The following is a 16284-nucleotide window of genomic DNA, read 5'->3' on the forward strand; positions in this document are numbered from 1 at the left end:
AGAGTCGATCTATTTTGGTCTTTTATGGAGGAAAAAAAAAGTAGCCACAAACAGTAGATTATTATTGCGCCACGGAAAAATTGATTGCCTCAACTAAACCACAAAAGCCAATAATGATGATGGATATTAGAAAGATGTATATCATGGACTTATGAATTATACTGAACGTAGCTTACATTGTGATTATGAACCCCAAGCCTTCCTCTGCACTTGTGATTTTTCCCAGGAAACCGCAGTGACCTGGAGGGTTTATTATTCAGCCGACACTCGTGCAAGACTGGCAATCCTCGGTTTACTCTTCAAAAAGGCACTCTAAAATGTAAATGACTGTTTAACGCTGTTCTTTCTACTGGGACGCTTTAATGGTGTGAAGCAAAAACTATTTCCATACAGCCTAAGCAAAAGCTGCTGTATTCACATTACCCCGCTGACAGACGACCGTTTGAAATTGCTCTCCATCTATTTAATGCAGAGCTGAGTCATGTCGGCACTCAACATTCAAATCTGGACATGATGTTGGGCGGCAGAAAACATAAAATGTATCAGCTGTGATCACATAAAACCATTTGGAACAGCAGAGAAACAGGTTAAAACATTAGTTTTGTGCGATCTGCCCTTGATATTGTTGTGGATTGACAAGGCAGCTCTCGTAGGAGAAGAGAAATGAATTCCCCAGATCCCTGTACAAAGTAATCTCCTTAAAAAACAATGTTTTATCATGAATAGGAAACATCCTGTGGGGTTTGTCAGTATCTGTATTTGTTGCAGTGGAGTTTTGGAGCATACTGAGCAGAACTATTTATTACGTGCTGCCAAACCTGCCAGACCCTGTAGACATGCTATAATACATCCACCCTAAAACACAGCATGTATCTGTTGTTATTCTGCCTATAATGGTATTTTAAGTTGTATTAGTTCTGTGCAATGACATTACATAGAACTTAATGTACATGCATCTATTTTGGGGGATTTATACTGTGATATAGTGAATCACAACCATGTTTCCTTTATACCAAATATGTCATCTAGTAGTATTCATAGTAAGCAGTGATAGCAGTGCAACCTTTCACTACACTGACAACACTGTAAACACTGACACCACAGATATCACTGAAGGTTCATTGGTTGATAACGTTGCTTTGGTCTAGAGTAGAGCAGGCACTTTTTATTTGGGTTTATAACTACTGTTTGAACATGGAAAAAGAACCAAATATTAGGGTGTTTTCACACTTGGTCTCACAAAGCGCTCTAGGTTCGCTTTGCTCTTTGCTATTGTATGTAGTCCTCTAAATGACATGCTGTTGCACTGGGATGCTTGAAATAAACAGACGAAACCATGTCGGCTTGTAACACCTACAAGGACACAGGGCGAGGAGTCGTTTGGTCCACGTAAGATACTGCACGTCTCCAGATGTGTAGAATGTAGAATACATCAAACGGCAGCAGTCTACAGCACAGAAACACTAAGGTTTTCCCTTCAATTTTAAGTTCATCTGAAGACCAGGGGCTTCATAACCGCACTGCAGTGCCACATCAAAGTAAAGAAAAAAAAACTATCTCAATATATATTATATATAGGCTATAGTGTGAGCAGAAAGAGGACTGAGGCCCCATCAGAGCTGCAGTTCACCAGAAAGAGAACTGAGTACCTTTTCTGTTGGTCTTCTTTTTGGTGCACTTTAAGAAGACTGAGTTTGTTTTGTTTTAAAAAGACTATATGTGAAAACACCCTTAGATCTGTAATCATCAGCTGGAATTCAAAATTGTCAGTATACACAAGCACAACAGGCTACAGAAGCAATGAAAGTCTAGGTTAAAAGAAAAAAAAAATCCAGGCCATGTTTATCTCATATTTAGGAGGTACCATCTTAGCTTATAAAAACAGGACGTTATCTCCCTTGCAGAACACTAATGTCCAGTGTTTGTGACTTCAGTTTGCCTTTTGCACAAGATCGGTGTGGTGCATCATTTGTAGTGATGCAGGCACTGCGCCAGACTGTTGTGGTAAAAAGGGAGCTGAGCCGGAAGGCGAAGCTTTTGATTTACTGGTCCATTTACGTCCCAACCCTCACCTATGGTCATAAGTTCTGGGTAGTGACCGCAAGAATGAATTTGCAGATACAAGTGGCCGAAATGAGTTTCCTCCGTGAGGTGGCTGGGCTCAGCCTTAGAGACAGGGTAAGGAGCTCGGACATCTAGATGGAGCTCGGAGTAGAGCCGCTGCTTCTTTGCGTCAAAAGGGGTCAGTTGAGGTGGTTCGGGCATCTGATCAGGATGCCTCCTGGGCGCCTCCCACTGGAGGTTTTCCAGGCACGTCCCACTGGTAGGAGGCCCCGGGGCAGTCTCAGAACACGCTGGAGGGACTACATGTCTCGTCTGGCCTGGGAACACCTTGGGGTCCCCCAGGAGGAGCTGGAAAGCGTTGCTGGGAAGAGGGACGTCTGGAGTTCTTTGCTTGGATGGAATGTCTTGTGTTTTTGTCTTTTGCTCCCATTGCATGTGTCTTAGCAGCCAACCGATCAAGTCAAACTCCCTAATTCTAATGTGGCTCGTTGGTCTAGGGGTATGATTCTCGCTTTGGGTGTGAGCGGTCCCGGGTTCAAATCCCGGACGAGCCCTTTCTGAGAATGGTTTATAAGTCTCAAAGGTAGATTCTGATTCTTTGCATGATTAAAAGAAAGAGCCCTTTGCTCTGAGCAACCGTTGGGAATATTCAAACAATATTCTGAGATGTCTGAAATGCACGGCAGGTTCATCAGCGTGGGTCCTTATCTGTCAGAGGGAAAAAAAATAGATGGGGGTATTTATCTCTGAGAGGATTCTGCTTTGATACTCCTTTGCAATAAATCTGTCTTCAGCCTCCAAAGGGACAATACAGTCTCTGTGGAACATATTCTGTCAGCGTGACGCCTAAAAACCTTCATACAGGCTTTGTCTGACTCACTGACTTAGTGTCTTTAATTGCTTCCCCAATCTTTGTGTGATAAAGTAAGTGAGATTCTTTCAGCCGTTCGTTTTTATAATCAACTACCCTCATTGTCGTGTCCAGGCATTATACCAAGCAGGTATTTTACTAATGTCAGGAACACAGAGGAAGCAGCATTGCAAATCAATCATCTCTATTCTCTGCAAACAGATTCACTTTCCAGAGAACAAAGGAAAGGAGAGCCAATCACAGGTTTGGCACACACTGTGATGAAGGGCAGATATTCAAGAAACACGCATTGGATTTAGGTTAGCTAATTACTTTTCAAATTGACCCATTTATCTTAATCTGAAAGGCGTCAAGATAAGACGACTGTATTACTAAGCAGTGCGGAGAGATCCTTTGTTATGGGTGGACAATGTGTGGATCCACCTACACTTTGATAACACATTATAATTGTATGAGATGAAAGCGTGACACATAAATTGACCTGCAGTAGTCAGTATTATCATTAAAATTCAGCTTTAAAGGTTTCATCATCCCCATTATTAGGCTCCTACACCTGTAAACTCCTTGTATACAAGAGTTTCAACAAGAATTTGTTTACATCAAAGTATATAGTACACAGGCTACTTTATTTTATTTATAGCATTTTGCTCAAATGTGTTTATATCTATTAATATTCAGTAAAATCTGGATGTTGCCTGAGCAACCCATGAAGCATCTTAGAAGTCAGAACAAAACGTAACAGATTTTTTGATGTTTTGAGATGTTTACATGTTTAAATCTGGTGATGACTGACAGGTGAGAGAAATGAGACCATTAACTGACAACAAAAGGATTATTTTTCCCGGCTCTGCCAATTTACTATACTATTCAGTTTGCTACATTTCAATCATATTTGAATACTGCAAAGGTGAACCCATAATCACTGAGCTTCATTTAGCACAGGTTGGATTCTTTAAAGAAAAACATGTGCAACACATTTACTGTGTCAGGCTTTTCACATTTTTGTTTTCTTTCTGACAGATCTTGTATTAGAATCCACACAAGATGTGTTACAGAGGTAGCGCTACTCTTAATGTAATTTTGGAGCTGTTTGGCAGAGGCAAACTCAGCTAGGCTAAACGAAACAGTCTCAGTCAACTAAGTTGTGCTATATTTCAAAGGTCAGACTTCACATTTTTGTGAAGGACAAAATGCTATTGGCAAGAAGGGACAGTTTATCCCAAATCATACATATTTTTCCTCTTATCAGTAGTGCTATTTACCAGTCTAGATTGTTTTGGTGTGAATTGCCGAGTGTTGGAGATATCAGTCATAGCGATGTCTGCTTTCTCTTGAATATAACTGAACTAGATGGCACTCAGCTTGTGGTGCTCAAAGCGCCCAAAAATACATTTGAAAAACTTAACAGCAATGTCTCTTTCCAGAAATCATGACCCAGTTACTCAAGATACTTCACAGACTTTGCTGTGAGCAGGTTCATGTAACAATTTCTTTCTGCAGAGCTACACCCGCTAACCGTATCACTGTACAGGAACAAGCATGCATCGACTGCTTGATCCTTTAGCGCCACTGAGCTAGCTAGCGTTACAGCTCAGCAAGGAGGACAGCATTAATGTCTACATCTCAAACTGTCATGACAACCTGGGATCATTCAGAGGTCGTCGAAATCCGGCACTTGGGCAGTGATTTGCGCCATCTGATACTGCCGAAAAAGCTGTCCTTTAACGTCGGCATGATACACAGCCAGTCGCCATTCAGTTTAGCAGCATCAGGGGAGAAATGCGGCGGGACATGAGCAAAAGTTAAGGCGGGGAAAGTCCAAGTAGGGCAGGTGGGAGGGGTGGTGGATGGGTCCAACAAACACCGAACTTCCCGAACCCTAACTCCAAACTCTGTTGTTTTTTCCTAAACCTAACCACGTGTTTTTGTTGCTTAAAACCAACCACATGCATTAGTTGTTGTTGAGAAAAACATAAATTTGCGGTGTTATACCGACGTAGTGCGTTTATTTTAAAGGAGACTGTATGTAAATGGTAAATTTCTTGTGAGAATGGAAGTTCTTGAATCTTGAACAGACGTTGCGCTAGACTTTTTCCTCGCTGGTCATTTTGACCGACAGGGTCATAAAAATCCGGTCATAATCTATTTTTACTGGTCATTTTAATTTTCGTTTTTAAATGATAATAAAGATATTCAAAAACATTTAGTTTTCATTTGTTCGTTTTTAATAAATCCAACAAGCAAGTTATAAAGTGTGCATTAATAAGGACATGAACGAAAAGATGAACAGACATCCACACACTGCAGTGCTTCAGTTCGGCGTCTGGTCTATTTTTCACGCGAGCCGCGAGCGCTTCTGTCAAGCTGGATAGAGCAGATTGTACCAAACAGGAAGTTGGACACAGAAAAGACGAGAGAATCTGGCCAATTTTCAAAATAAAATAACAGCACGCACTGAGGAACGTGAGGAGAAAATACCATGTTTATAATTCAAAATAACACAACAGTGCATAACCGAACACATTTTTCAATACCCTAATCACTTCATTACAATTTTAATTTTGTGTCACCGAGCCTACAGACATAACTACATAAATAAAATTGTCAGAACAATATGCCCTATTCATTCAGTGTTAAGAAAATACGCTGCCTGTGTGGACAGTCAAGCGCCTGCGAGTATACTCACAGGACTTCTGCGGCACTAACACATCTGGTGTGTCCAGGCCGTTATGTCAACAAAGCTATATGCAGCAGATGAATGACCTTTTCTCTGCAATGTGAAAACGGCAGCCACTTAAACCACTGACTGTGCACTCCACCGCCAAGTGGGCAGGGGTGGTAATTGCAACCGACCGACGGCCTTCAGATTTTCCAGTCACTGTTGTAAAAAGCCGGTCAATGACCGAGAATATCCGGTTAACGCGACCCCTGATCTTGAAAGAAGACAATGCATGTAACAGGCAGAACTTAACACGGCGTCCCAAAATGTCAACAACCAATGCACCCAGGGTGCCTTTCAATTAAAAGTCCATGACCAAACATCGACATGTGACGAGGTCGGAATGAGAATGTGTTGGTCACAAGCACAAGTCTCTTATCCATAATTAGATGCACACTTTCTTCCATGCAGTGATACCATTGGCGGGTGTAGTTCGGTAGAAAAAAAATAGTTTCTACATGAAACTGCTCACAACAAGGTCTGTGGATTATCTTCAGTAACTGGGTCATGATTTCTGCAAAGAGACATTGCTGTAGCGTTTTTCAAATGTATTCATTTGTGTCTTTGAGCACCACAAGCTGAGTGCCATCTAGTCCCATTATATTCAAGAGAATGCAGACATCTCTATGTCTGGCATCTCTAACACTTGGCAGCTCACACCAAAGCAATCCAAAGTGATAAATAGCACTACAGGTAAGAGGAAAAATCTGTGTTTTTGATTTTGGGTGAACTGTCCCTTAAAGGCACATCAAGATACAGACTTCTGGCTGGAATTTACTAATAGCACCAGTTCAGCTTTGATCATTTCAGTATGTATTACCATCATAAGTTCCACCCTGTTTATTTATCAGCAGCCAGTTTATAGTTAGTGTAACTTGTTCAGACATGATCACAAAGAGAGGATGCTGTAAAGGTAATTTACACAGTCAGGATGATCAGGAGAAAGTCTGTTGAAGCTCCAGGGAAGCTGCTCTTTAAACAATCCTGCACTTCTACATTCAGTATTTCCCCGTGGTACCGATACATTACAGTGACTCACACATAATAATGAGGAGACAAAAAGCTAAAGCTACAGAAGCTGCTTAAGCTTCGGTTCAGAGCAGGCCTGGAGCCTGACATGGACCGTGCCAATTGTGAAGACAGGCTCATTAAAGGCAGCCTCCCCTTGTGTGACAGCGGCCATTTGTTTAAGAGCCTATCTCCTCTCCAGCCAACCCAGATGCGATAAGTCAAAGCATAAGAGCGCTCGCAGAGACACCTGACAAATGACAGTGTGTACCTGCCTCAGATCGCAGCAGCATCTCTTTGGAAGAGTAATGTCCAAGAAGAGGAATCAATTCCCTGCAATGAATCTCAGCCGAGACAAAAATCTGCAAGATGTTTATGGGAATATGTGCACGCATATGGTCTGACAAGAAGTCAACCTTAGATGGAGAGAGGATGTAATATGTGCAACAACAGATGCGGGGCGGATTATGTCATTCAATAAAATATATCTAAGGCAACATCGCTGAAAGAGTTTGTTATTAAGAATAACAAAGCACTGGCTGCTCAGTCATTCTTTAGTCTGACGCTTTAGCTCAACTGCCTCAATACATCAATACATATTTTTAGACTGTGCAAAAAATATTCTCAGTCAAAGTCACCTCAAGGATGTGTTTAAAAATGTATTGATTTAGAATAACACCAAAACAGACCCTTTGGATCAAAACTTTTGGGAGGAAAAGTTTCACATGAACTATTTAGAATTGGTGAGAAAGCAAAATTTCAAATGTCACCTCTGGAAGTGTTTTACCAGATATCATGTGATACGACTGAAAGCTCCACAACAGCTACTAAACGGACCTAGCTGCATAACCACATGAAGTAGGGGTGCTGGGGGTACTGAAGCACTCTGCTGCAGCACCCTGCAATTTAATGGCAATGTGTCATGTGACCAATCAAGTACTGTCGGTGATGTAGCAAACTGAAAAACTGTCAGAATGACACAAAAACACATTTGTGATTATTCTGGGAAGCCTCAACAGAACAAAAAAAGAGTCAGCGAGTTGAGGCAGACTTGCAGCCCAGTCCGAGCACCTCTGGCATGTCCGCTACAGCACACACCTGATAGTGTACAGAACGCATCTATAGGAACGGCACCCCCGCTGGGTCCATGTCATTGGTCCGACAGCCCACTGGTCCTGGACGGTCCACGGTGCTGAACGGCTCCCAGCGGGCGTATTTCTGCCTTGATGGTGCGTCGCGACCGGCTCTGGGTCAGCTGGGAAAGGCTTGAGGTGAAGCAGGCTCACGGCTTATGTGTTTGTCACTTTCTTTTTCATTTTAACCCACACCATGATCTTTTCCTACCCCTAACCAAGTGGTTTTTGTGCCTAAACCTAACCAGACCTTAACCACAGGGCATCATGATGATTTCGGAACGGACTTCGGAACAATGGATTTAATATGGTCGGAACAATGGGATGTCGGACCAATGGGCTGCCGGACCCCCCGCTGACATCCAAGCTAACGTCCAGGCTAACGTTGGATGTGCAAAAGCTTCAACTTTCCTGGACCTACATTTGGAAAAGAAATTTTTTGCCATTCGTTTGTTTCAAGGACGCATGTACAGTACAGGCCAAAAGTTTGGACACACCTTCTCATTCAATGCGTTTTCTTTATTTTCATGACTATTTACATTGTAGATTCTCACTGAAGGCATCAAAACTATGAATGAACACATGTGGAGTTATGTACTTAACAAAAAAAGGTGAAATAACTGAAAACATGTTTTATATTCTAGTTTCTTCAAAATAGCCACCCTTTGCTCTGATTACTGCTTTGCACACTCTTAGCATTCTCTCGATGAGCTTCAAGAGGTAGTCACCTGAAATGGTTTCCACTTCACAGGTGTGCCTGTTGGACGATCATTTATTTTTCAACAGGACAATGACCCCAAACACACCTCCAGGCTGTGTAAGGGCTATTTGACCAAGAAGGAGAGTGATGGAGTGCTGCGGCAGATGACCTGGCCTCCACAGTCACCGGACCTGAACCCAATCGAGATGGTTTGGGATGAGCTGGACCGCAGAGTGAAGGCAAAGGGGCCAACAAGTGCTAAACACCTCTGGGAACTCCTTCAAGACTGTTGGAAAACCATTTCAGGTGACTACCTCTTGAAGCTCATCGAGAGAATGCCAAGAGTGTGCAAAGCAGTAATCAGAGCAAAGGGTGGCTATTTTGAAGAAACTAGAATATAAAACATGTTTTCAGTTATTTCACCTTTTTTTGTTAAGTACATAACTCCACATGTGTTCATTCATAGTTTTGATGCCTTCAGTGAGAATCTACAATGTAAATAGTCATGAAAATAAAGAAAACGCATTGAATGAGAAGGTGTGTCCAAACTTTTGGCCTGTACTGTATGTGTGTGTAATGTAGTTAGTTAAGCATCTATGTGTGCACTCATAATGTCGTTCCTGCCTGTTAAGTTGTTTCCCCCTTCGTTTGTTCCCCAGCACCCACTGTTCAGAATATGTTCCCACAGCTATGCCTAGCCAACACATTCTCACTCTGACCTCATCACACATTGACGTTTTGGTCATGGACTTTCCACGTCCACACACGACATACAAGGTACCCTGAGTGCGTTGGTTGTTGATGTTCTGGGATGCCGTGTCAAGTTTTGCATTGTCTTCTTTCAAGATACACTTCCTTTTTCACAGGAAGTTTAACGTTAACATACAGTGTCTTTCAAAATAAACGCACTACATTGGTACAACGCTGCAAATTGATGTTTTTTTTCCTTCAACAACAAACCCACATGATTGAGTTTAGGCAACAAAACACATGGTTAGGTTTAGGAAAATGAACAGAGTTTGGCTTTGTAATCTTACGGGATGTGAACAATGCTCTCTTGGGTGAAAGTCGGAGTTTGTTGGACCCATCCACCATCCTGTCCTCCTGCAGGACTTGGACTTTTGCCGCCTTAACTTTCGTCCTTGACCCGCCACATTCCCCCCTGAACTATAATTGCAACCAGCCGCATATCATGCCAACGTTAAAGGACGCCTTTTTTCGTTGGTTTCTGACGCCGCAAGTCACTGTCCAAGCGCTGCATCTGACAACTTTGGAGTGAGACAAGGTTTGCCTTGCTGAGATTTTTTAAAAAACTCCAACCTCAAAGCCACCATGAACAAGAAGTCCTTAAAGTGCTCATGGAAATTTGGACATCTACAATTCCTTGACAACTGGACAAACTTAAGGTGCTGAAGGCAGATATTTCTAAAAAAAAAAACATTTAACATCCAGTACAACTAAATATTGTATGCACAGAAAAGCACTATATTGCCTCTTTTCATGTGCTTTATTTCACTCTCTGGAGATCTTTGCTCACTGTGACCTTCACCTCCTCTACTCCTACTCTATTCTGATGCAAAGCGATCCACACAAAATGACAGTGTTTACCATAAAATGGTTTGAAGAGAGATATTCGCACATCCAAATGCAGGTGTGTTGGAACATATCACTTGAATCTTTGAACAGAAAATCCCACACACTGCTCTTTGTGAAATTGTGAAGCTGAGCAGGAGCAGTGTGTGGGATTTACCATAAAATGGTAAAATGGTCTGAGGCAAACAACGGCTCACTAACCTTGGTCTCATCCAATAATCCTGCAGGCCTTTTATAGACATCCTGACCCAAATGTCACAGTAATATTACATGTGTGGTAGCAAAACAAGAATAGAGCTCACATGCTTGAGAAAATAATCTACGTGTGTTAATATTGTAGTATTTTCAGTATGCATATCTGACAGCTTTTAGTCATAAAACATGTAATTCAGTGTGAAAATAAGGAAAATACAGAACCAAAGTCATGAAGCAAAGAGATACATATTTTACATAGTTCTGTTTATTGACATTTTCAGGGCATACATGAATCAGTCAAGCTGGCACCAGATGTCAATATTACGTCAGAAAGACAATGGACCCTTATGTCAGACAGACGTCAAATTTTGGTCGGAATGGAATTCGAATTGACGGTATTTTAAATGTTTAATGACCGTAGAATTTCATGATATGTGGACATTAGCATTATGATGTTTTGCAGATGTTGGGTTTTGAATAAATGATGTTATTCTACATTATTGCGGCTTCCAAATAAGCTCAAAAAATAACTGCCCACAGATGCCATAATGGGAGATGTGATGAATTCACTGTCTTTGGTTTAATTTGACTCACTGTTTGATGATCCAGGTGCTTCGGTTGGTTTTAGAGTTGACTGACTTGCAGGATGTACGGAGCGTTGCAAGATGACAATATGAATTGATTGTCTTGACTGTCGAGTTCAAAAAAATGAAAACAGCAATCCCCAAATAAACAGGCGGCCTTCATAAAAACAAAGTTCAAATCAATGGGGTATTAAACAACTTTATAAAACAATAAAAACTGTAACCCTGTGGCATCTTCCACACTCCACATTCACTTTATCATACCTGCCTTTAATTAAAGGTTCCCTAGATGCCAGGTCAGGTGGTGCATTAGAGTGACCCAAAAATAACAGGAAACTAGGACTTCCTAGAAGTGGCTCTAACATACATCAAGATAACTTTAGCATGAGGTGTTTGGAAGGTGTTGGATTTTGGTAACGTAACAACACAAGTTAAAACCAACAAAATATCAAAGTCATTTGTTGTCAATATTCTGTTTCAAATTGACGCTGACATTGGACATTCTGACACTGAAATTTTGGTCACCCGATGTCACAACCTAAATTCAGAACAAAGGGATATTTTGCACATCTCTTTCCAAACAGATGCATTGGAGAGGGACGAGTAGAACACAACTTGTAGAAAAACTCACACATATACCGTCCAACTTGCAAAAATAATTATTTTAATTTTAAGTTTTGGTGAAAATGTCACACCATTAAAATGATTATTATGATTTTCTACAACTGAAATTCAACCAAAAATCAATGACCTTCACAACCTTAGTGGCCAGCTGGGAGTAGTTCATTCGATAAGTATCCTCACCCACTTTCCAGACAAGCAAATCTACATAGATAAATACCTTTATACATACAATAATAATAAATAACAGTGATAATAAAATATTAAGTGAAAAATATTGTATTATTATTAGAAATCAATAATAATAATATCAATAACAATACAATAATAATAGATCAATAAAGTTTAAAAATGACATAAAATAGAGTGATGCTACAGTAACTGTGATAAAGAATAATAATAATTTTCAAAAAAAGCCAAATTTCAACTATACCTTACCTTCTGATAGGGGCTGTAAAATCCATAACACATCACTGGACCCCGAAATGCTTTTGCTTCTGAAGAACATGAACATAATGTCACTGACTTATGAGTCTGAAAAGGACTCATAACCAGGAAAGATTTCACGTAAAAAAATACCTAAAACACCCATTAGTTTACATCACTTTCACAAGAATACATCACATAAATTATACTATGTACAATACTCCCCTTGACTAATCTCAAATATAATTTTAAACCGCCTACTGTTCTGCAGGGCAAAAGAAACCAGTGATATACATGTAATATTATTAACTATAATATACACTGTAACACTGTAGCTGATCTCCAGTCAGTGTGTAATTTTTTCTCATCCTTTTAATAAGACATTAAACAAGTGCCAGGAGCTGTGAAGGGTTAAGCTGCTATAGCTGTGTGCTGTCTGTATTTCACTTCCATTATAGCAGTCTCCCTCTGGCTGTATCGAGTGTCTGCTGCTCAGGATGTGGTGCAACAATTAATCCTTAGATTGATTCACTTCCTATTGAATTGCCCCCAAACTCAAGATGTAATTTAACCTGTCCTTGTTAATCCTAGACCCTGCTTCACTCACACGACTTTTAAAAAAGGAGACGAGACATGCAGCGACTGTTTATTCATCAATTTCAACCCCGCTGAAATCACTTTTGTGTTGCAGCGTAGAGTCGCTGCAGTGTCGAATCTCCCAAGTGTGGTCTGTTAAACTTTTTTCTGTTTGAGGAGAGACTTTTAATCAATCGAAAACAGGATCATAAATCAATGTAAAGTTCCAAAAATCACTGGAAGCAGAGGTAGTAGTTCTTTTTTTCTGTCCCAGCTCCAGTACAGCTACTAAATGGATCTTTTTTTTGTCAATGACTGTTTTCAAGGCGAAGAATGAACTTCACCGTGGAAACAGTGAAGTCTTAACTTTTAAGTCAACTTGGGTGAGACGTTCTTTAAGGAAAAGTTTAACATTTTGGGAAGTATGTGTCTTTGCTTTCTTGCTGAAGAATGTGATGAGAAGATCAACATGACTCATATTTTTTTGTTGAATACTGGGCTATAGCCAGGAGATGGTTAGCTTAGCTTTGGTTCTGACTTCTTTTATGTGTGTAGTGTAAAAACAATACACAAGTTGTGATTTTACTTGGGGTTATGTGCTGAACTATTTCAGGGGAGTTGTTTTCATACACTGTTGTTTGTACAAATTAAAAAATATTTATATAACATGGTTATTAGTGAGCTTAAGGCCCAGACACACCAAACTGACACCAAAGAACAAGCTGCAATCAACAGCTACTGTTGCATCACCTCATGTTGCCCATGTCCTGTCAAACATATAGGATAGATTCAAGATGCTAGTGAGCCAGTTAGCATATTAACAGCGCAACCTGATGTTAAAAGAACAATGATATTTACCATGCCAACAATAACACAAACAATTAAAAACCATTTCTGCTAAAGAGCTCAGTGGCTAAAAGCAATAATCTTACCTTATATAACAACTTTGTTTCAATCTTATGTCTTCTTGACTTTTGCCATTTGTTTGCTTTCCTTACCTCCGTTTCTCTTCTCGTGCATGGAGCTGAATCAGAATAATTTCATTCATCAACAAGCTTCACCCAGCTTAGAGTTGCTGGCAGTCAGATTTTGTTACCCTTGAACAGAGCCAGGCTAGCTGTTCCCCGTTTCCAGTCTTTATGCTAAGCTAAGCTAACTGTCTCTCGGCTTCAGGCTCTTATTTATCATGCAGATTGAACAGCAGTATCTATCTTCTCGTCAAAAAATCTATAAGAATACAACTCTTCCTCTATCTCTTATTAGCCATTTTTACACTGCCTGTTCAAGCTGGGAATATTGCGCCATTGTGCCACATCGCTGTAAGGTGCGATCGTGGAAAAGGGGGGATAGAGTTGTCTCAACTCTGCGTCAGGAACACAGGTCATAACAGCCCTGAAATGAGGTCTGTGTAAAATGTAATGATGGAAAGATGTGATCATTGGTGGAACTGGTGTGATGTTTTGTTTACATATTGAGTTGGCAACGTTAGCGGCTAATTAAAAGAAGCAGAACAGCTGCTGCAAATCAGGAAAACAGTGAGATTTGGGAGCTCCTTACCCGCTGAGCAGAGGATGAGATCTGCCACCATATAACAGAGACGGTAAATGATTGTGATTGACATGTTATGCCATTGTTGCTGTTTAGAAAGCGCTGCCAACACGTACATTATCTGTCACACTGGAGGTTGACGGCGTAGTGTTACATATCACATCTGTAATGCCTCTTTTGATTGCGGGATGCCAGGATGCAGTGTATAGTCACACTCTGGAGCGGAATGATGCCGCCATTGTTTGGATCTGTGTAAAAATGCAAAGGCGGCATAAAGAAGGGACTTTGTAGCGGCCCTATAGCGCGACCTCTGTGTACAAAGGGCTGTGGATTCTAAATGTAGCACTTAAAACAGTTCATCTTTTTTGCTTAAGCTCATGTACTGAGATGATTCTTGCAACTTTGGGGTTGTATATCAACATGGTTAAGCTGCTTTGGATAAAAGCATCCGTTAAGTGAATGTAATGTAAAAGCTTTTCTCTCAAAATGTCAAACTGGAACTGGACATACATTTCTTTGTGCTCAAACCTCTACATCTCATTGACTGGCTGAGGAAAACTGACAATCAAAAGCTTCAGCACAGCTACTGAATAGACCTGAGGTGAGATTGTTTTGTCATCCAGAAATCTTGTTTACTCTTTGTTTGGATTGTTTTGGTGATGAATACAACACCTGCAGCAGCTGCACAAAGTGACGGCTGGTGAGAATGTAATGTAGATGTGATTAGCAGCGGAGGCAGAGCTATCGTTCAATACATTTGTCTGAAAGTGACTGCAGGAGCGGTGAAAGATAATGTGACAACAATATTCAAGGTGAAAGAAACAATCACATTTCTTTTGTTCTTACAAGACAGAAAACATCGAGCCGATTATTCAGCCGCACTGTAGCTGCAGGATTTAAAATGCGCCGCAGTCTTAGATTGCCTCTGATCACGTTTCCATTGATAAAGTGTTGGAGCAGCATTTTTCAGAGTGAGATTTCATATCACTGTTGGGAGATAATATATTTATATTAAAAGGCTCTCAGTGCAATCAATCTTTCCTCAGGGACGTGAAAAAGAAGCTGAATAAGTTTTTATCAGCAGCAGCTTTTTGGGGGCCCTATAGAGGTCCTGTTCATTATGATTATAGTGCAGCACAATATAGGGCTCAAGGGGCCACTTTGAAATGGTGAGAACAAATATTTCACAACTGGGGAAATTTGTGCGGGGTTCAGTCGGCCAGATAGTTTAAACCACCGACTTCTGGGGACAGCGGTGCAACATGAGACGGTAACAATACTAATCCGCTTCAAAGGCAATGCGCTTGTCACAAGTCCTTTAAAAGCTCGCTCTCCCAGTCAGAAAGCGCCAGAGGGGAAACCACGAGGCTGCACTTTGATCTTGCCAGGTCTATCACTTTTGATAAGAGCTTCTGAAGCAAATGAGGAAAACATTGTCATTCAAGGAGCGAGCTCGGCTGTATGGCACGTTAATGAATGTAAACTGCTGGGAGCTCAAACTGCACAGCAAGGGGTCGAAATTGTGTGTTTTTCTTGTTTGTTTCTGCCTTATTTTTGGCGAGGATTTAAAAAACACGTGTTTATTTCTGGCAGTGCTTTAAGATATCGTGAATATGAACTGTCTTTATGGCACTCTACATTCCTCAAAGACACTGTCAGATGAAATCAGAAATGGAAACATCTGATGGATATACCGTCGCTGCAGTGCAGAATTTACGTCTGAGAAATATTTAATGTGCTATTCATTTACAGCATCTACATTCCTCAGCCATTCCCTTAATGTGCAACACTAAATTAAGTCGCCTCTTGTCTGCTGTCCAAGAAAAGCCTCAAGAATTACAAGATTGCAATTTGTACGGATTACTGTGTTATGTGAACAAATTACAATTCTCTGTAGCTTTTGTTCGATCCATCAATGCAACTGCTGAGCAATTAACCTCTTAAAAACAGTCCAACACAACGGTGTGAAACCAAGAGCTGCTTATTTCTTCATCATAATGTCACATAAATATGTGAAACTGGATAAGCAGATAATCCTCAGCAGAGGGAGAGGTTGTGTTCTCGAAATACCACCTGCGCTCGGCTCTACCTGTTAGCGAAGAGAGGAGAGCTGGTATTGATTCGGAGAGAACATTTCTCTGAGCTCTTTGATGCATGAAGCCATTTACGGCTTTTCTTTAGCTTCAAACCTCCTTAGCTCCTCAGCCGTTCACTGCTGGCATTATTAAGAGTTATAGAATCTCATT

General features: G+C 40.8%; 1 long non-coding RNA gene and 1 other non-coding gene across 2 annotated transcripts in view; one reads left to right on the forward strand and one right to left on the reverse strand.

Moving 5' to 3' along the window:
- The window catches only part of LOC144463469 (uncharacterized), a 76438-nt gene that overhangs the window by 24048 nt on the left and 36106 nt on the right, over positions 1-16284 (reverse strand). The window lies entirely within an intron of this gene.
- Positions 2547-2618, forward strand: trnap-ugg (transfer RNA proline (anticodon UGG)). Its single transcript has one exon. It is a non-coding gene; the product is annotated as a tRNA-Pro (tRNA).

Source organism: Epinephelus lanceolatus, chromosome 5 (genome assembly GCF_041903045.1).
Source record: "Epinephelus lanceolatus isolate andai-2023 chromosome 5, ASM4190304v1, whole genome shotgun sequence".
NCBI lineage: Eukaryota > Metazoa > Chordata > Actinopteri > Perciformes > Serranidae > Epinephelus > Epinephelus lanceolatus.